We start from the raw sequence: 22,765 nt of genomic DNA on the forward strand, positions 1-22,765 counted from the left end.
TCATTTTATTAAGTGTTAATTTTGCTTTCATTGTCATAATTCATATCCTAAGTCCTCTCACAATCTATATATGAAGGCTTTTTGTTTTGTAAAGACTTTTTCTATCTACTACAGCTTACAAATTGAACCAAAATTCAAACTGAGAGCTGACATAAATATTTCAGCCTCTGGTAATGAGTATTTAGATGTTTTGTTTCTAAAACATTTTAAAAAATGATTACAATTTATAGCTGTACTTGAAACATCTGAAGAGAGAAATATGCAAGGTTTTGTTAATGTTTTGTTTCCGTTATTTGCTTTGGGAAGAGATGGTCACATATCATAAACTGTTAAGTTCCAAGTACTTTATTTTGAAGTTTTCAGTACAGATGACTGTCCATGTATTATTAAAGTTGGATATGGTACTTTAGCCCATATATCTGCAGCTCATCTCAATGACAACCAGTATTTAAAGAAATAATATTATATCCATCTAGAGTTATGAATCTGTTTATATTTAAGGCCTAAAGCATATTTTCCATTTTCTTACCTTTACAACACTCATTATAATGGATTTATTTTATTACTTATACTTTTTTACTTCTAGAAAAATTTATTATATTTATATAGCAACAGGGATGACTCTGATGAGACTTATAAGTAATTCTGAAATCATGCAATGGCACTTCACTGCAGGTTGTATTCTGGTTGTAAGTTTTTTTTTTTTTTTTTTTTTTTTTTCTCTATTCTAGGATGGATCATATCCAAAAAGGAGATTTCACAGAAACGGCAGCAAAGCTTCCCATGACAGATTGGATATTGCATGTTCAGCAGAACCTCTTTGTCTTGATACCTAGCTTTAGAAAAGCCAAATGCATCTAAATGTGAAAAGATAAATCTCTAAGAGAAAACTTTTTTAAAAACTTCAAGACCTCTGAAGATATAATACTTATGTTTATGACAAAAATTTTTCAGACACCCTATCGCTTTATATTTTTCTTTCACAAAATTATAAGAAACTCTGATTGAACAAATGCATGTATCAATTAGATACATTTAAGATAATTGAAAATAAAGTAATACTAAATTTATTTTAAAAAAGAAAGACACCTAACAAAAAGCTTACTTTTGAAATGAACATTTCCCAAACAAGATATTTTCAGTTTCCAAAATTTACTCCCAATCCAAAAGAAACTTTAGATCTCAGTAGTAAATGTTAGAAACTTGCCTGAATCTAGACCCCACAGTAAAGAAAAATGTCCTATAATTTTTATGGACCATCTCTGAAATTCCTGTTTCTTCAGAGAAATCATGTCCCTAATATGTGCATCTTCTTAAAATATCTTCAGTCTTTCTTCTGGTTTATTCCAATCAGTATTTCAAGGTGCATGGTATCTATCATTAAAAAACAAACAAAACAGAAAAATTGTAAAAATGATTGTATTGTAAATATTTTGTCACATAGAAATATATAAAAGGAAAATAATGAAAAACTGCAAAAAGATATATCTACTAACTAGTTCTATCAAATGCTATTATTTTCCATACTTACCACAGTTAAAATTAAATAAACGAAATAGTTTATTAGTAAAGACCCTCAGACAGCACATTTTTAGTGTTTTTGTATGCTTCCTCCAACAGAGGCAAGCTGTATCTGAATTTAATGTTTTTAGTAACTATGCTTATTCTATATATCTTATTTCATGTATCTATAAATGTTCTGTATATCTGTAAGAATGATTTGAAATAACTGTTCATGCTTTCCAAACTTCATATTAACGTGGATATATCCTTTGGCTTTTGACTCAACATTATTTTATAATTATTAATTTTGATCTCAGATTATTTAAATAATTCCTAGTTTATTTCAACAGTGTATGAGCAAAGATGCTATCAATGTATAAACTCATTTACAATGAAAGGACATTTTATGTATGTATGTGTATATATATTTACACACACACACAATACGTGTTTTGTTATTTGTCGTTGAAAATAATCCTGTAATAAACAGTGTTGAACATGAGTCCATGTGGTTATTTCTAGACTTTCTGAAGGATACACCCTTCAGAGAAGTATGAGTGGAATGATTGTCTTACAAATATACTTAATGATAACAATTACTTTCCAAAGAATTTGTAAACTTTTATTCCTCACATTAGCATATGATAGTTCCCACTATCCACATCTTTTAAACAATTTGGCATTGACAAAACTTTTAAATTATGTCAGTTTGAAGGGTTAGAATATTGTGTATATTTCCAAGACCACCAGAGTGGATGAATGTATCTTCAAATGTTTATTTACCTCTCAACTAACCCTTGAGAATCATTATTTTCATATTATGCATTTTTCTTTGCTTTCTTTTTTCTAATTTTATATCTTCCATGTGGTCTGAATGTTTTCTAAATACTAACTTTCATTGTGTAATATACTGTAAGTGCATTATTTAAGTTTTTTTGTATTATCTTACTTAAAAAATTAATGTAAATTTATTAGTATTTTATTTCTTTACTTTAAGAAATTATTGCTTATTATAAATTGTTGTATATCTTTGTCTAATATCTTAGAATGCTACTTCTCATATTATAAAGTTTTGAGCAACTTAAACATTTTTGCTTGTATGTATGAGTATAATTTTATTTTGCTTCCATATGGAAAACCAATTTTTAGCATCACATATTGAATACTTAATTAATTTCCATTGGTTTGCAATGCCACCTCTGTCATATATCGACTTTTCACATTTATGTAGAACTATTACCAGATTTTTTTTGGTTTTTACTCACTAAATATTCTACATACAGACATTTTTATATTTTATATCACAGTTATTTTTTACTATGTAAAGTTACACTAGATTTTTTTATTGTAATTTTACAACATGAAGGAACTTTTTTTTCTTCAAAATACTCTGGTTTATGTTACATAGCAAAGATAATAGATGCAATTTATTATATGTAACAAAATGAATGAATCTCACAAATATAAGTGTGCAAAAGAGGCCAGATGCTAAAGAGTATTTCCCATATAATTCCACTTCAATAAATTCAAGCAGTCGAACTAGTCTGTGATGTTAGAAGTCAGAATTGTGGTTATTTCTATGGGAAAGATACGACTGAAATAGAGCAAAGGGTGTTTGGGAGGTACCTAGCTTCTGCTGGTTTTCTTATCTAGGTGGAGGTTACATAAGTGCTCACTTTGTAAGAATGTATTGAACTTTATGTATCTTTTTATTTATTTATTTTATTGCATTTTAGGTTTGGGGGTACATGTGAAGAACATGCAAGATTGTTGCATAGGTACACACATGGCAGTGTGATTTGCTGTCTTCCTCTCCATCACTTATATCTGGCATTTCTGCCCATGCTATCTCTCCCCAACTCCCTACTCCCTGCTGTCCCTCCCCTATTTCCCCCCAACAGATCCCAGTGTGCAGTGCTCCCCTCCCTGTGTCCATGTGTTCCCACTCTTCAACACCTGCCCATGAGTGAGAACATGTGGTGTTTGATTTTCTGCTCTTGTGTCAGTTTGCTGAGAATGATGGTTTCCAGGTTCATCCATGTCCCTACAAAGGACACAAACTCATCGTTTTTGATGGTTGTGTAATATTCCATGGTGTATATGTACCACATTTTCCCTGTCCAGTCTATCATTGATAGGCACTTGGGTTGGTTCCAGGTCTTTGCTATTGTAAACAGTGCTGCAAGGAACATTCGTGTGCATGTGTCCTTATAGTAGAACAATTTATAATCCTTTGGATATATACCCAGTAGTGGGATTGCTGGGTCAAATGGAATTTCTATTTCTAGGTCCTTGAGGAATTGCCACACTGTCTTCCGCAATGGTTGAACTAATTTACACTCCCACCAACAGTGTAAAAAAACAGTATTTCTCCACATCCTCTCCAGCATCTGTTGTCTCCAGATTTTTTAATGATAGCCATTCTAACTGGTGAGAGATGGTATCTCCATGTAGTTTTGATTTGCATTTCTCTGATGATCAGTGATAATGAGCATTTTTTCATATGTTTTTTGGCCTCGTGTATGTCTTCTTTTGTAAAGTATCTGTTTATATCCTTTGCCTACTTTTGAATGGGATTTGTTTGTTTTATGTATCTTTTAACTTTTTATATGATATCTGAATATACAGTTTATATAAAATTCTTTGCTATTCTTAACAATAGTGCTTATTTTTGAGAATTTCACCTATAACTGCCATTTTTCACATTTTATTCTTGCCTAAACTCATTGTGATCTGATTTCTTCCCTCAGGTAACTACTTATTATGTTCTTGCTAAATTCAAATAAAAAATGGTAATTTTGCTTTAGAATTGTATAATGTAAACCACAAGAATAAACTGGTTAGTTGTTCTCTCAGAAGCACAAGCTGTAGTTGAATGCCTTCCTTAATAAAATATTCTGCTGTTCTTTGAGGTTTTATGATAACAGAATCTCTTCCCTTTCTACCTACACATTAGATTACATTTATTTTAGTATTTATCATTGGTCTTTCTTGCCCTGCCCATATGAATGAGGTTATTTCTCCCACCATTTCTTCCTGGGGCCCCTAATCTTCTTGGTCTCTCGTTTCCTTGAATGTTTGCTTTTGCTGCTAGATCTTCAACTGCCATCTCTATAATGTATAAATGAATAACTCTAAGGATTAACTCCAGTTTTATTGCATTATGGTCAGAAAAGATACCTGATATATATAATTTAAGACTTGTTTTGGGGCCCTAAAATACATTCTAAAATTTTAGGGGAGCATTCCCCTAAAATTTTGAGGAATGTTCCATGTGTTGAGGAGAATAATGTGTACTCTGCAGCTATTGAATGAAATGTTCTGTAAATGTCTGTTAGTTCTATTTAGTCTAGAAAGCAGTTTAACTCCAATATTTATTCGTTGGTTTTCTTCCTGAGTTATCTAATCTGAATTACATACAAATTTCTGATCCCTCAGTCCCGATTCAACTATTGTGTATCTCTACCTGGTTAACAGTTATCCGGATAAAATTTATTTGTTTTTTTCAAACCATTTTTCCTTTCAGTGTTTCAGGAGCTGGTAACCTGACAATTGCCCTGGTCTTCTATCATTTCTTTTTAATCAATTCTTAACAAATAAATTAATAATTGTAATATTAGTGATGAATTAAATTTGGCCACAAAATTATTTGGCATGTTTTCTATAAAATCTGGGGACAATGATCCTTTCCTTTGCATCTGGGTAGGTTTGGTATCTACTTTGACCAACAGTATGTGGGAGAAGTGAGAATATGTCAGTCTCTAGTCACCAGAATTAACAGATATCTCCACTTTGGTATCTATTAAAATACTCCCTCTGGAGGAATGTAGTTTCATGTAAGAATTCTGAGTACCATGCTGTGAGTAAGCTTAAGTTGGCATGTGGAGATGATTTACATAGAAAGAGAGATGCCTGGAATCTCTCAGTTATTCCAGCCATCCCAGTGCAGGTGGCAGATACAGGAGTGAAGAAGCATTCAGTTTTAAACTGTTCACACTCAAATGTATTATGCTTAGACATGAACTGATATCTCAACAATATGTACAAACTATACTTCAAACATGACGATTTTTCATTATTCACAAGACAAAGTTGAATTTTAAAATAACAGTAGAGCCTGTTTGTATCCTGCCTCTTCCTGCATTTCAGCATCATATCTCACCCTTCTTTTCTTTTTTATTTCAGCTTCTAGTTTCCTGAAGCTTTTAACATCTTAGTTTACTTTTCTGCAGACACTTTTTTTCTTCTGAATTTTTTTTTGTATTAGTATTTCTTGCAATTACTACCTCAAACAGGACTTTAAAGCCTTACCAGGCTTAGCTACTGGCATAGGTCCCAGAGCATTCTGTGTGTAGTGCTGTTAAACGCCTTTATCACTCTGTGTTGGATGAGGTGTTAATCTGTTTATCTTCTCTAATATATGTGAGATGTTTTAGCCAGGAACTACGAATTTCTTAATATGACATGCCCAGCATGAAGCAAATGCTCATCATATTTTGTGTACTGCAAAAGTTGGTTGATTAGAAATAGATCAATAAATAAACAGTGATGCTGAAGATGTTTCCATTTAAATGTACTTTATAATGTCATTTTTAAACAAATCTATTCAGGTAATTACATTTTTAAAACTTACACTGCATTCTTGTTGTAAGAAATCATCTAGTATATATTTTGCTCAAAATTAATACCTAATATTTACTAAGTGGTCGGTTACCTGTACACTTCTTCTTCTTTTTTTTTTTTTTTTTTTTTTTTTTGAGACCAAGTCTCACTCTGATTAGAAAAATCAATTTCAGAGAAGTTGAAGAGCATGCGTAAGGTCACATGTCTAGTCACTGGCAAATCTAGGAGTAAACCTAGGTTGTTTTTCTCAAATCCCCACTCTCAACTGCATCTGTTTTATTGATTTATTAAAGCTATTAAAAACATTTAACATGAGATGTATATTCAACACAATTTTTAATTTTTTATAGATAGATAATATTTGTACACATTTAAGGGGTGCATGTGACATTTTGATGTATGTGTAGAATGTGTGATCAAGACAGGGTATTTTGAGTATCTGTCATGTTGAGTATTTACCATTTTGATGTGTTAGATACATCTCAAGTCCTCTTTTCTAGCTATTTTGTAAAATGCATTGTTTTTAACTACAGTTACCCTACTCTGCTGTCAAACTATTAGAAAATTTATTTATTTATTCTGTCTAACTATGTTCATGCATATTAACCAATCTCTCTTCATCCTACTGTCACACACATCCTTCCCAAACTATGGAAACTGTCATTCTTAATAACTATATATGAGTAATACTAAGTTTTCCTCAATAGCTGACAATTTCTTAAATTTGTTGGGATAATATTAGATATCATCAATTACAATGCAAAAACATTGATTTTTTTTCACATATTTGGAATCTTTGTATTTTCTAGGCCAGTCTTTATTATGAATTAAAAATGTGTTTTACTTTGTTATTATTTATATTTCAGAATGTTAGAATATCTTCTTTACACACTTAAACAACAAAAGTGAAGCTTTCATCTCTAGTTCGTCCTGTCAGAGAAATATGCCAATAGAATAAACTCCTACCATCATACACATCGTTATCTGGATGTTAACATCTGAGACCGAGGCAGGAGAATTGCTTGAACCAAGGAGGAAGAGGTTGCAGTGAGGCTGTGAGCTGAGATTGCACCATTGTCCTCCAGTCTGGGCAACAATAGTGAAACACCGTCTCAAAAAAAAAAAAAAAAAAAAATTATCAAAGAGGAATAAAACGAATTTGTTGAAATGATTTAACATAGCTCTAGTTCTAAGATTGTTTAAACAAACATCTTAAATTAATGAGAGAAATATGACATTCTGGTTTTAGTTCCTTCGCTTTTTCTTCCTATTTCTTTACCTGCAGAATGGAAATTATAATTATTTTAGGCACTTTTAATTAAAAAACGAATAGAAAAAAATAATTATTAACCTAAGGAGAGACAATCAATGAGACAATTCATGATGAAAGAAGGCTAAATTATGTTATATTTCAGTAATTCTACCATATATGAGAATTGGAGGTAACATAGTAAATGAGCTCATTCTCTTTTATTGTTTTTCTGGGTTATTTGGTGAGATAGAAGTCTTAAACACAAAGTTATAAATAATTGTTTTAAATGATTTATCAACTCAATAAAAACGGAAAATTTTCTGGCAAAATAAAACAAAGAAATTTCCTACTATAAGGTGTTTTAAAAGGCTTGCTTTAATTTTAAAGACACATGCGACTAAAGAAGTGATCATAAAACTGTATACCGAGCAAACATTGAGCACACAGAGTTTATTGTATATCTGATATTAATATCAAAATAGTGATGAAGGCAAGGAAAACTAGCAGAAACAAAGAAGAAAAATTTTAAAAAATAAAAGTGTCATGCTGGGCATAGTGGTTCATACCTGTTAATCCTAGAACTTTGGGAGGTCAAGGCGGGAGGATGGCTTGAGACCAGGCTTTTGAAATGGGCCTGGGTAGCATAGCAATATCCCTGCTCTACAGAAAATTAAGAGCTGGATATTTTCTTGAAAGAAAAAAATGAGTGTGGAGGAACTACTCAAGAGAGACTGAGGCAGAAGGATGGCTTAAGTCTAGGAGTTTAAGACTGCAGTGAGCTGTAATACTGTCACTGTATTCCAGCATGAGCAACAGAGGTAGAGCCTGTCTCAAAAAATAAATAAATGAATAGTGTCAATTTATAACCTAGTAGAGAATTTCTAACAAAGTATGAGAGACATAAGAGATAAAGAAGCCCGTCTAAACTCATAATTGCATACTTAAAAATATTACTCTTCAGTAATTCAGAAAACCAACAAAAAATCAGTTACTTGTATTAAATTAAAATAACATTCACTGAATTGATCTATTTCAGTTGTCCAGGTTTATACTACATAAGTGAGGATACCATTCTTTCAACACGCACAAGTAATATTTACTGATTTTAACCATTTGCAGGGATGCAAAAAAGTCTAAATAGGCTGGGCACAATGGCTGATGCATGTAATCTCAGCACCTTGGGAGGCCCAGTCAAGAGCATGGCTTGAGCCCATGAGTTTAAGACTAGCCTGGGAAACATAGGGAGGAAATGCATGCTGCCTGGTCCATGGGTAGCTATGGGAAGACCTAGAAAAACACCTTAAGTTCTTACTCTGGGTGTAGACTACACCTGGAACTGCCAGCCTTGCTATCAATCTTCAGGCCATCTGGGTGAAGGTGGCGATTGCCACGGGACTCGCCCTTTCCACCCAGGAACCTATCTGTTTCCCACCATGAACACACTGATCATGGTGCCCAGGCTGTTTGTGCCGAGGGGTGCCTGCAGGCTCATGATGATTATTACTCAGCCCCCTTTGGCCTCCCTCCTGTTGGAGCAGAAAGTTTGGAGTGGGCCAAGGCAGCAGGGAGCTGATATGTCAACATCACCCTGAGAGTGTGCACACCTAGCCGCGTCCTGACAGTGCCCAGGCTCAGCCACAACTTTGCTCTGCACCAGAGCAGGTGCCAGGAGTGGAGAGAGGCCAGACAATAGGATGAGGTACTTTCCAGCCTGTAGGGGCAAGGGCTTCCTGGGACCCCGAGAACACAGGGATGCCCAGGTCCAGAGCTGCAGCTCGGTGGCTGTAGCTGTGCCCAGGAACATGGGCTCCCCACCCACCACCAGTTCCTGGTTCCTGTTGGCTAGTGGAGCATGCAACCCTGGCCATGCCTCCAGCTCTGCAGCCAGTGTCTTTGCAGTGGCAACTCCAGATGGATTGCTGCAGCCAGCCATCAGTCATACATATTTAAACAGTGACATACCACTTCATGCACTAATGTGGCAAAAAAATATTTTTTCAGGAATATGTAGCAACTGGAAGTAGAAGACATTTTCACTTCTCTAAATGTACAGCCATTTTAGAATGTGTTTGGTTGTTTCATATAAGTTTAATAGAACCTATGAATCAGCTTATTTCCACTACCAAGTATACCCAGGAGAACTGAATATCTATGTTACAAAAACTCATGTAAAGCAATAATGATAGCAGCTTTATTAATAAAACCAAAAAAAAAATAAAAAAATAAAAAAAACTCATGTCCAGCAACCAGAAAATAGGGAAAATAGACTGAAAATACTAGTAACAAACACAGAAGGGTAGCAAATGTTTAATAAATTTTAAGAAAGCTTGAAATAGTCCCTGTGGGCAGTGGTAAGTAAATTGAACGTATGGACTTTATAAAACTTCTGGGCAGTGTTGTGAGGAAACATTTGAAATTGGTGATAATCTGCATTTTTCATGTGAATTTTCTCCATCAGGTCCTTAGATGAATCACAGAAAAATCAAATATCGGAATTTATAAGAAGTTGATGTTTTGCTATGCAATGCAATCAAAATTCAGAGGAGAAAGAGAGTTCAGGATATTAGTGAGGATGTGTTCCTGAAATGACAGACCATGGGGATATCCAATCAGGTATCAGGGAAATGAAGAAAATAGAGAGGTGATGGATTAGAAGAAAGTAAAATGGTGGTCAGAGCTTTTGCAGTTGTGTCCTGTATTTTGACTGTGGGCATGGGTTACTAAAGTAGTGAAAAGAGGGTCACTTTAAATGAGATTGTGAAGAGATTGAAAGAGAAGGCTTTCTGACTGGTAATCCAATTAGTTATTAAGAGTCTCCTAAGGTAATTAAAGTAATAACAGGGCTTGAAATCAAGAAGAAAACTGAGCCAAGGTTAATGGATATGATGGAGAGCTGAACATGTAAAGAAAGGAGAAAGCAGAAATGTAATAGAGAAAGTGATGATGTAGGTAAAGGACAAATCATGCATAAAACTGGTTTTGATACATCTATTTATCTTTTGATATCTATGACAGTGTGACATGGCACAGAGGGGAGTTTTCATTATCTTGAATATATAAACGTCTTAACTCTGTGAATAAACAGGGGTGTAGTAATGACAGTATCACAGAGAATAGATTTAAGAAAAGTTCTCAATATTTTTCAATTTCAGAAATGAATTAATCTACCTTTTCATGGCATCTCTACTTAAACACATAGTTACTTCTTTTTCTATCATTCTCATCTTTTTCCCTTGTCAGTCTTTCTTGAATTTGCAGCTACAAAGCATGTCTTTTCTTTCCAAACATTGTTATCTTGTTTATATCTATGGTCTCTGAAGAGGCAATTTGAAGAAGTACCTAGGCTTTCAGTTACTGCATTCTTATCTTGATCTCTTACAACCTACTTTCAGCTCTTTGTTGTCATTTAACACTCTATCATAAGGTAGCTATAGTGCTTATGAAATTAACTGGCCTGCTTTTTGCACATTGTCAAGCTCTCTTGTCAATCTCTCTCTCTCCTTAGATGTACCTACTTAAGATCTCCCTAATTGTCACTATTTTGTTTTACCACATCTTTATATTCTTTGCACTGGAAAACCCAATATATCTTCTTATTTGTTTTTGAGTTATATATCTATCAGGTATCTGTTCACAATAAAATAATTTATTTTCTCTTTCCAATGAATATCAACAATTTTCCCATTGATTTCTAAGTTTCACTCACTCTACAGAATATATTTACTATGTATTACCTTTTCATGTTCTCTTCAACTTTCTTTCAACTAGTTTTTATCCTTTCTCAAATCCTCAATTACCAAATGATAAATTCCAATTTCATGGGTATTTCCAACCATAACACATGCTGCTTTGCTCAATTTGCTATATATACTTCTACATGTGACACCTTCCTTTATGTTCTGTGGCCATCTAAAACTTAATATGACAAGGTCATAATCTTGAAATTTCCTGTATAGCACCCTACACTTTTACTTTACCATAACTTACTCCAGTATACTGCCAATTTTTACCAGTGTGAGACCTGAACATTAACTTTAACAACTTTTGAATCACTCCCTAGGGGCTCTATTAATAGTTTTGTCCCGTACAAGCTCTGTAAAGATACTCTTTCTTTATTCCTAGATTAAATTATTAAAATGTCCTTATTTTTATGATTAGATATTATGCATTGGTTTCTTCTGATGTTCCAATTTCTTACCCATCACCCCATTTTCTTCTTATACACTCACATATTTCATTATTAAAATTAATATTACTTTTCTATAAATAAATGCATTATGGTTTTATTTTAGTATGCAAAATAATCAGAAAAAAAGATGAATCTTCACTTCTTTAGTTTTTCATGTACTTATATATTTTCTTATATCTATTAACTATTTCCTAATATTATCCTTTTCATCATATCATGTCCCCTTAATATATGTGGTTCATAATGTATCAAGAGTTTTTTGTTTGTTTATAGTGACATGATATTTAACCAAAAATAATGTGTGGGATTTATTTTTACTTAATAAAAACACATTCTAAATATGAAGTTATTCTATTGTAGGAATCCAAATGTTTATAAGATGAGTGTATATTTAATAAAATTTCAAACTCCTATAAATGTAGATACTGAAACTGCCCTATCTGAGACTTGGTGAAGATGGTGCATTTTTGGATAAAATGTTATACTAATCCTCTTTTAAATTTCCTTCTGTGTTTCTATAATTTTTATAATGCATCTTGAGCCTCATTTATATTTTTATTACTTTCCTAATAGAAGTTTTTCATATAATTGTTTTTAAAATAATCAAAATATAGGCCAAAGTAATCGCTCTCAAATACAGTTTCTGAGTCAGTATTACCTTATGTTTTGAAATTTAGGTAATAAGTTGAATTCTACTAGAAGAAGTTTGTGTTAAAATGTCGAAACAATGCTTATACTAATATATCATAAATCAATTGTAAAAAGTGAAAGTGTTTATAGGATTTCTGATAACATAGAAAAATTTCCATGAAAGTCATTTCTAGATTTTTAGAGTATTGATAAGATTTAATTAATAAGAATTTTAAAAATAGTTATCTCAACAGCATACTAACAAACATAATAAAGAGATGGTTTCAGAATGCCTAACATATAAGACAGCTGTATTACTGTATTTCACCTTAATATGTATCTGTTTTATTTTGGGGGAGATAAGTGTGTATGTATGCATATATAATTACCTACAAATAGTTGGCAATTGTGTAGCATTGTTGGAACCCTGCAATCTGAATATAAAGCCATTTTTCATGTAGTTGTCTGAAAAACAAAGGTTTACTGAATAATTTTCCTGTACATTTAGCTGCTAGAGTTAAATAAAATAAATTACTAAATAACCTTTTAGGCCTAAATTTGTTGTGTTCTAATTAAACTTAGATTTTGAACCATCTCATCTAAAATATCACCAAAAATAAAACCTATCTGGTATATCACAATATAGAAAATAGTACTTGATTTTTCTAATGAGGTAACTGAATTCTCTTTCTACTTTTCATAATTTCATCAAAAGACAGAATATGTATGAATGCATGTCTGCTTTAAAACTTTTTCTTTGTAAAAACTAAAACTTAAAAAAATACATTCTTGAAGTAGATTCAAGCAGAAAAAAAATATGTTAAATTTCAAAAATATTTGATGTTCGGGTATTATCTGCAATACAGTAAGCATTTAATAACTAATTATTATATAAATTAAAGGAATAAAACCCTCTGCCTGCTTCCAGTAAGCCATATAAAAATTTGCTCTAGCTCCTTAAAAAAATACTTTCAAATGAGCTCTGAATAGGCATTATAACAGCTATATTTTAAGATGGCAGAAAATAAATTAGTAATTCTCAAGTATTAACTTGCTTGCATAATGTGAACATTATTTTTGAAGAATTATTTTCATTTTATTATATGAACTGCAAAGTAAACATGGCTGTATGAATCTTAGTTACAGGACCAATTTGTTCTAAAAGACTTTGTGTTTTGTAATTTCGCAAACTCAGGAATTAAAAAGACAGCACTGATAAATAAAATAAAAGCTTCTTACAAATTTTGAAATCACAGTTATGGGGAAAATTATTATTGTCTGTCATGTGAACTATATATCCTTGAAATACCAAAAAAGTGACAGACTCGTTCATTAAAATCATTCTGAAAACTTCCAAGTAATAACTATTTAGAGTTGGAGATAGAAACAAAAAGGAGAGTCAAATTCTTTTCAGTCAGCTAATATTTCTCATTCATTGTATATATGTTCAAATACTTGCTTTGTTTTTTTGAAACTTCTGTAATATAAAATTTTATTTCCTAAGATGGCACTTTTTAACAGTTTAATAATAGATAGAGGGAGAGATCAATCTGATGCAATTCCAACAAACCTTGGCCAAGATAAACTCTGGCATGAATGTGTCTTGCCAGAAGTGTCCCACATTGGGATTAACTATGCTGATCTGTCACTAAATATGGACCACCCAGAAAAAGTATGGCCTTGGATAGGCAAATTTCTGCCAAGGGTGAGTCAATCCCTACTGGAAGGAGACACCAGTTGGGGTGACAAGTTTTGCTGAAGAAGAATCTGGATGGTGCGCTACACATAGCCGCATAAATAACATAGCACAGAGTTGAAAATAAAATGTTCTCTCTGAGGCTAATGCTCTATTTTGCCATACTGTTCCAGGTGGAAGAACAGAGTAATTTTGCCTGCAATTGAGAATGAATTGTAATGTGAGTTTCATTTTTTCTGTGACTTTTTTTCTTAAACCAGTACTGCTATCAGTGATACCTTCTCTTTATAAAAAAATACGATAAGTAGGGTTCCTATCATTCAGTTTAGAATGTGTGTGCATGTGTGTGTGTCTTTTTCAGCTGTGTGCATTTAAAAGTCCTAAGGGTTAACTGTGTGTACACACATTGCTGATTAACAGCATTTGCACAAATCATCCATACTAAATTATAAATAACCCAAGCAGAAGAATAAATTTAATTTCAGACATATTTTTCTATCTGTGGTAAAATAAAGATATGCTCATTTTCAATAACTTGAGAAATAATTTTAAAATATATTTTAGAGTAGTAATATTACCACATTGAAATAACCTGTTTTCCAGGATCATTGTCTATTTTGTTAGATTAATTATTTGTTTTCTGAACTTTATTTCTAGTTTCTTATATGTAACATTATATTTTAGATTTGAACATGTTGACATTGCTATGTACTGGTTAAAAAAAGCTAACATTTTATAAAACATGTAACAGCAGGTAACAAGATACATATTAATAGATTTAAAGAATAAAGAGTTAAAGACCATATCAAAAATACAAAACATAGTTTTGCCAAAACAACCTAAAAACCCGATTTTCTGCCATTTGTAATTTTTTTTTAAAAGTGGAATACAGAAAGAAAAGTAAAATACATGGGATATATGCAAATTTAGAACAAAACAAATGAGTAAAATGATTTTACAAAGCTACATTTATCACTGAAAGCATCCTTAAACAAATACATTTCCTTTGATGATATTTTATTATTTGTTGTTTTACAGCCTCTCTAATGTCAGTTTGATGCATATAGTAAATTTTTGTTCAAGTTGAGTAATATTTCTATGTACGTTCAGCAGATGCTTTTCTATACCAAATGATTTTTAGACATCCACATCAACTACATAAAGCTATTTTGGAATTGCATGCATGCAAATGAGGATTCCATGCATGTAAATTTGCATTTGAAATAACTAAATTCCCTTTCTAGTTCCATTCTTTATTCTCAATGCAAACTATTTTTTATGTCTTAAAAGAAAATATTGTTTCTAACTCAGGATGTTTATGACTTTAAAGTCAAAACAGATGTTTACATCCAAGTAGTAGGAACAGATTATTTGTTGTTATAATGACCTATTTGGCCTTTTCTAAAATTTAAACATTTTAGAATAGGTAGCATAGGGTTCCATAGACCAAATTTTACTTGGGATGTATTTGTAGAGCAAAATATCGACCACTTTCATATCTAAACCACAGTTATTTAAAAAGCAGTGGATTGTTTTTAACAAAAGTTCCTTCATGATATGTGAAAGGCAGAAAACTTAAGAGTTTAACAAATTCTCAAGAAAGATGTGCCTAATGTTAAAAATTAGTTAAAATTATGATTTCCTTTTCAATTAAGGAAATTTCCAATTAAATCATTTTAATTGAGAGAATAATTAACATTAAATTGCATATTGCTCCATAATGTTCTCTGAGTTCCTTTTCTTAGGACTTAAAAATCAATAATAAGGGTTATCAAAAGGAAATAGTCTAAAGTTATAAGATTATTTAATTTTCAGTGACTATGTTATAAATAGATTGAAATCAAATATGACAATGAAAACAAGCATATGTCAATGGCTACTGATTTAGTTACAAAGTATTAATATAGTGATTATCATAGTTAGACATTCATAAACAAAAAAGGCCTCTTAGACAGAAGTAGAGTAGGAAACTAGAAGGCTTTTGAATTAGAGCAGACCAAATCCTGAACATGAACTCAAAGGCAGACTGTTAATTTAGCAGAATGGTTTAGCACAAGGTGATTCATAAATGCAAATCCTGAGTTTGTAAATATATATCCTCAGTTTCCTAGCATTATTCCTGAATCTAATTTAGTGTTTCATATTTTTTAATATGAATATCCAATTTTTACAGCATAATTTCTTGCAAAGATTATCACTTCTCCACTAAATTGCATTTGTCCCTTTCTCAAAAAACTTTGTCTATATATGTGTCTATTTCTGGTTCATTATTCTGTTCCTTTGATGTATGTTTTAGTCTTAATTTCAAAATCACAGCAATTTTATTAAGGTAGCTTTATAATAAATCTACAAATAAAGTAGCCTTAATTTGATTTCCTTTTTTCTAAGTTGTTTAGTCTATTCTAGGTATTTTTTGTTTTCATACTAACTTGCAATTTCTGGAAAATCTGAAAATCCTACTAACGACCTCATGAAAAATTTTGGAAGCAGATCCTTCCTCAATCTACTTTTGTAATGACTACAATCCTAGGTAACACCTTGATCACACTTTTTGAGAGTTTCTAAAATTCTGGCTACAAAAACTGTAATATAACAAATGTTAGATAAGCCACTAAACTTAGGGTTTGTTCATTTATATGGTAAATAGGTAGCAAATTTATGGTCAGAGAACCATGATTTAAATACTTTCAGGGACTTATTTGAAATCCCAGAATATGATGTAAATGGATATGGTATAATTTAAATACTCTGAGGTTTGTTTGAGCTCCAGAATATTGTCTAAATTGATTAATGTTACATATAGTTTGAAAAAACAAAATCTATCCTGCTATCATTAGGTACAATATTTTATAAATATCATGTATGCAAAATTGGTCAATGGTATTGTTCAAGTCAACTATAGTAGTCCTCCTTTATCCACAGCTTTGTTTTTAGAGGTTCCAGTTACCTGCAATCAATAATGGTCCAAAAATATTAAATGGAAAATTTCGGATATAAACAACTCGTAAGTTTTAAATTGCTTGCCATTCTGAGCAGCATGATAAAATCTCAGACTGTTCTGCTTTGTTCAGAGATACTGAAAAATTATCTCTATTTTTACTTATTTTTGAAAATATATGTATTTTTTTTTCTCGGCTTAGAATTATAGGTTAACACTTCTTTTACTTTATGTTGTCCAGAATTTTAAATGTTTTTCTCTTACATCTTACATTATTTCCATGTTTTTCCACAAAAAATCTTCTGTAATTCTTATCTCTTTGTTTACATTTACCTAATATTTGTTTTTTTCTCTAGCAATTTAAAGATATCCTTAACTGGTTTTGAAAAGTTTGATTATAATATGCCTTGGTGCACTGTTCTTCATACTTCTTGGGCTTCGGTTTTGTTAAACTTTTAACATCTCTAGGTTTTTGCTTTAATAAAAAGTGGAAAAATTTGGACCGTTATTTAAATATGGGATTTTCTTCCTTTTAATTTGCTTCTGGTATTATATTTATGCATGTATTAATCCATGTAAAATTTACCACACTTAAATAATATTATTTTCATTTTTTGATATTCAACTTTTTTTCTTTTTTTCCTTTGGGTATGTTTTATTGCTAGGTCTTTATGTAAAAATCTGTAGTTCTGAATCTTCTATTAATCCCCTCCCATGTATTTTCAATCTCATGCATTGTAATTTTAATTTTTATAACTTAATATGAATCTCTTAATATATCTTCTATATCTCTGCTTTACTTTTTGTTTTTTTAACAGACGAAGGAGTTCAGTTATAATGATGGTTTTAGTGGTCTTGTCTGATAATTCTGATATTAGCTGTGCCAATTTCAATTGATTAATGATTCTCTCGTTATGAATTATGCTTTCCTGCTTTTATAGATATCTGGTAATTTTTATTGGATGTCTGATATTGTAAATTTTACCGTGTTCAATGCTAGATGTATTTGTATTTCTATAAATTGCCTCACACTTTGTTCTTTATACAGCTAGCTTACTTGGAAGCAGCTTGAAAATTTCAGGTCTTGCTCTTTAGGATTTTTCAGATGAGACCAGGGCAGTGCTTGTTCTATGGCTAATTATTACTTATTGCTAAGGCAAAACCTTCCTACGTGTTCCACCCAACCCCCTAATCATTGTTAGTTTTTTTTTGCTTTGGCTGGGGAGAACAGATACTATTCTCAGCCTTGTGTGTGTCCAAGTCTCTATTTCTTTTGTGTTTTCTTCACCTGGTTATGAATTATTTTTTTATGTGTTTGTACAATTCAGCTGTTTTCTGTTTACTCATGGTTAACCTTCTTCAGACCTCCAGCATTCTATAACTTTACAGGCTTCACCTCTTCAGGACCTTGTTTTGAGGAGTGCTTTCTCTTCTGTGGAACTCTACCTTGCTGTACTAATTTCTCTCGACTTTCAGCTATGTCTCCTCAACTAATGGAATCTAATACATTCTGCCTGAATTTCTCTTTCCTGCATTGTAACTTTTGAAGACCAGAAGACTCTTTTATTATAAGGCTCACACTCGATGTTTCCCTGTCTCAATCACCAATGTCCTCTATTATTTGATATCCAATGTTGTGAAAAAACATCATTTCGAATATGACGTCAATTTTTGTATGTGAAATTATATGTTGGAATAGAAATACCTGTATACATAAGTGATATTGTTTGGCTATGTCCCCACCCAAATCTAATCTTGAATTGTAGTTCCCATAATCCCCACATGTTGTGGGAGAAACCTGGTGGAAAGTAATTGAATAATGGGGGTTACCCACATGCTGTTCTCGTGATAGTGAGTTCTCAGGAGGTCCAATGGTTTAATAAGGAGCTTTTCCCTCTTTGCTTGGATCTTCTCTCACCTGTCACTATGTGAAGAAGAATGTGTTTCCTTTTCCTTCTGTCATGATTGTAAGTTTTCTGAGGCCTCTCCAGCTATATGGAATTGGAGTCAATGAAATATCTTTCTTTTATAAATTATCCAGTCTCAGGTATTTATTCACAGCAGTATGAGAACAGACTAATTTACAGTCATCGGTGTTATATCTTACATTTCTTAGTTTGAATGTAAACAAGCCTAAAATATATATTTATGTATATGTTTTAATTAATAATATAATAAAATAATGTATGTTAATTAATATCATAAAAGTAAAAATACTTTTATTTTTTAGCACTGGGAAGCTATTCTAGTCCTTGTTTTGTTCCAAATATCCTTGTAATACTTATGTAAATGTTACTAAAGGTTGTGAAGGGTATTCTCTGTATATAAAAATGACTTCAAGATCTCTAAAAGTTATTTCTACCAGTAAATTAATATTTGCTTCAAAAAAATTCAAACATTCATCAGAAATTGCTATTTTTAAAAAGGTAAAATTTTTCAATGTTTGCAAAATCAAAGGCATTTTAAGAAATATAATGCTTATAGTGCCCTTTACTACTGGTTTTGTTATTGTGATATATATTCCTTTTATATGCCTGCAGAAAGTGTACAAAATTTTTGGAGATACAAATGCATGCTGAGAGGCATTGTTATTATAGAAGCTAAATTAAGCCTGATTATTGATATTGCCATGAAGAACAAGGCCACAGAGACTAAAGTAGAAAAATACAGAAGTCATAAGAAATGTTAATAAAAGCTGACGAGGCACACAAACACCTTAGTTTATAAAATTAAAGTCACAATGCAATGTTAACTAGGTCTCCGTATATAGAAGAGAACTTAAGTAATTTATTTATACAGACATAAAATCAAATAGTTGTAGCATGGAATTTGTGCAGAGTTTGCATTGACATTTTGATTTAGCGATTATACTTATTTACTAAACAAGGAGAACGAATCAAAGGAGAAACAATGAGTGTATTGATTACAACAGAAGAAAATACACACAGCCATCATTTTAAATTTTAAGACTAACAATGATTTCTCTTTCATTTTAAAAGTATTTATATTTTAAATATAATCACAATCACTAGTAGCGACTTACCTAAGAATCATATATAGTCAATAACATGACAAAGAATGTATTTTTTCAGAGACTAAAGTATGCCACTTCTAGGATACAGACATTAATAAAATGTAAAGCTTGTAGTACCTTATACACAATGTCCTGTTGTGTCTTCACAGTCAATCGCTAGCTTATATAACACTTTTGAAATTGACTTAATCATGCAAACTATGAGCCTCGTTGTTTTGATTTAACTCTGGTAAAAATTTTAAATTGGCATTGCATTCGGTTCCAAAAAGGATTCATATTTTGAAAATATGTAATTTTAACTCAGAGGAAAAGGGAAGCCAAAAGCTGCTTAGAAGATGCATGCTGAGATAAAACGGCATCTAAAATTTAGAATAGAAAACATTTTTTAAACTCAAAGTATCATTTGAATTTGAAGACCCTTATTGTTGAGAACAACAGTTTACATTTTCTTGCATTTAATTATCTATTTCATAATTGTATTTTGTTCATGTCAGGAATGTTTCAGTATTCTGATTACACATGTCCTCAAAATAAAAGAAAACACAGAAAACGTACACCACTTATATATTTGTGACATTCAGATTTGAGAATATCAGACAAAAATAAATTCTCACTATTGTTGGCATTTAAGTGATTATGGAAAGTTTTTGGCTAAAATGATAATATATCACTTTTTAAGTTGAAAATATGTGTCCAAATTTATAGTAATTTTTCCATTACATTTTTGTGAGGAATGTAGTTGAGTACTTTGAAAGTAATAGTCTAAGCAGAATTTTCTAATGCAGGCCTGAAGAATAGAGTCTTTCCCACACACACACAAGCACACTCACAAACACACACACACAATCATAAAGTAATAATACAGCGCATATACCAGTATGAGTCATTAAGCCTTCAAGATTTTCTTTGACTGACTGCCAAAGTTTAAAAGTTAGCTTTAAAATAAAACATAATACTTTAGTAATTCTAAAAGGAAGAGTTAAACTACTTCCAACCTTAATGAATTTAGAATGTTATTCATCCCTGAAAAACCCTATTTTATCCATGGTGTGAAAACTGCAAAAGTGAAGAGGACTTTAAAGATTTCTGACCAAGGGAGAGATTTCTCAAGCTTCTCTAAAACAACCAAACAAAACACTGAGATTCTGATATAAAGCCCTGGGCATCCTCTGGCTCATTTATGATTCTCTTCTCATAACAAGCAGGACAAAAATCTTCCTAACTGTTTGATTAGATCCAGTGCTTGCTCCATGCAGAATTGCTTAGTGACATAGGCTTGCTTTCTTAATTGGTTGAGGGGCATATTGCAGAAAACAAATGACCATGATCATCATTTTAGATATAAAGCAGCTAATTTTTCTTACTTTACCACACAATTAGACTTTATTTTATTTCTTCTTAAATGCAGTCAATTCAACATATACTTGCTAAAGTCCTAATTTAGATTAAATGCAATATTTGGTGCTGTGGGGAATAAAAATAAATACCTGCTATCAATGACTGATGATCTGCTTGGGTATACAGCCACCTTTAGAAATTGAATGCATCTTTTGAGAACAACAGTTTACGTATAAACAACATTTACATAAAAATATCCTTTCAATACATAAAAGTGTTAGGGGGCTTCAACAATGACAGTGTCTGTTTCCAGTTGGGACAAATAAGAAAGACTTTAAACAATTGGCATTTAGGATGCTTTTTAAAAGATGTGTAGAATTTCACTTTATAGGATAAAATATATATTCTTATATTAGACGAGTTTGCTGAAGTATAATGAAAAATTAAGGACTCAGAAACACACAAAATTCTTGATATGCAAAACTAATCTTGCTTACAGATGCAAGCTCCCTGGTTGAGAGGTAGACAAACAGTGTTATTAATATTTGTTCAAAGAATATGTCATAACTTATATTCAATCCCCAAATATAAGCTTATAGGTTTCGTTATTTAGAGCAGATGAAGAAAATCGTGTACTTAGTGTAATAGTGTGGGATGACAACTCAGCAGAGCATAGATACAAATGATGGAAATTATATCTTATAAGTAATAAATATCTCACTTATAAACACTTATATTTTACTTACAAATATAATGAAGTAGTTAAAGGCATGAGATGTAGTAGCATAATTGCTCGCAATCACAATCCCATGTGTGTTACATGCTATTGGTATTATCACAGTCAAGTTAATTATTTACTCTGTGTCTGTTCTCTCAACTTCAATAACAATCCTGTAAATGATTGATCTACTTAATAAATATTTGTTAAACACTAGTTACGGTCTAGGCATGAGTGAAAAAAATAACTAAAAGAAAATATCTGTGTATGTGAAACATAGTCTAGTGGGAGAATATATAAAATAAACAATAAATATAGAAAATAAATTATGTGTTGGAAGTGGTAAGTGCTATGGAAAACAAAATAATCTAAAGAGGTTTGGGAGTGTTCCAAGGAGTTGAGAGAGGTTTGGAATTTTGTTAGTTTAATCTAGGTAAGCCTTGCTGAGAAAAGGGAGTGATAAACTTCAGCAAATGCTACTGAAAGCTAAAGTGAGATAAGGATTAAATTTTGACTACTGAATTTAACATTAGATCATTAGTAATTGTGACGAGTGATTTCAGTAAGGTAAAGGGAGCAAAATGTTGGTTAGAGTAATTTTAAGAGAAAAGGGACAATGGTAGTTGGAGACGTGAAACATCAAAAATTATTTTCAGCAATTTGCTATGAAGTACAGGAAAGAAATGGGAAAATACCTTAAGAATAAATAGGTCCAAGAAGGAATTTTTAAATGTAACCAGAAATAGATTATTTGTACATTGACCAAAATAATTCTTACACAGGGAGACAATGAGGATCTTGTGAGGGGTGGCAGTGTGGAGAAAGGAAAATTGTAATCATATCT

General features: G+C 31.7%; 1 long non-coding RNA gene across 1 annotated transcript; it reads right to left on the reverse strand.

Moving 5' to 3' along the window:
- Positions 1 to 259: 259 nt before the first annotated feature.
- On the reverse strand, positions 260 to 22,008 carry LOC141584139 (uncharacterized). Its single transcript, XR_012517082.1, has 3 exons — positions 21,950 to 22,008; positions 7,093 to 7,237; positions 260 to 1,374 (listed from the first exon to the last, which is right to left on the reverse strand). It is a non-coding gene; the product is annotated as an uncharacterized LOC141584139 (long non-coding RNA).
- Positions 22,009 to 22,765: the final 757 nt, after the last annotated feature.

Source organism: Saimiri boliviensis, chromosome 4 (genome assembly GCF_048565385.1).
Source record: "Saimiri boliviensis isolate mSaiBol1 chromosome 4, mSaiBol1.pri, whole genome shotgun sequence".
NCBI classification, from domain to species: Eukaryota; Metazoa; Chordata; class Mammalia; order Primates; family Cebidae; genus Saimiri; species Saimiri boliviensis.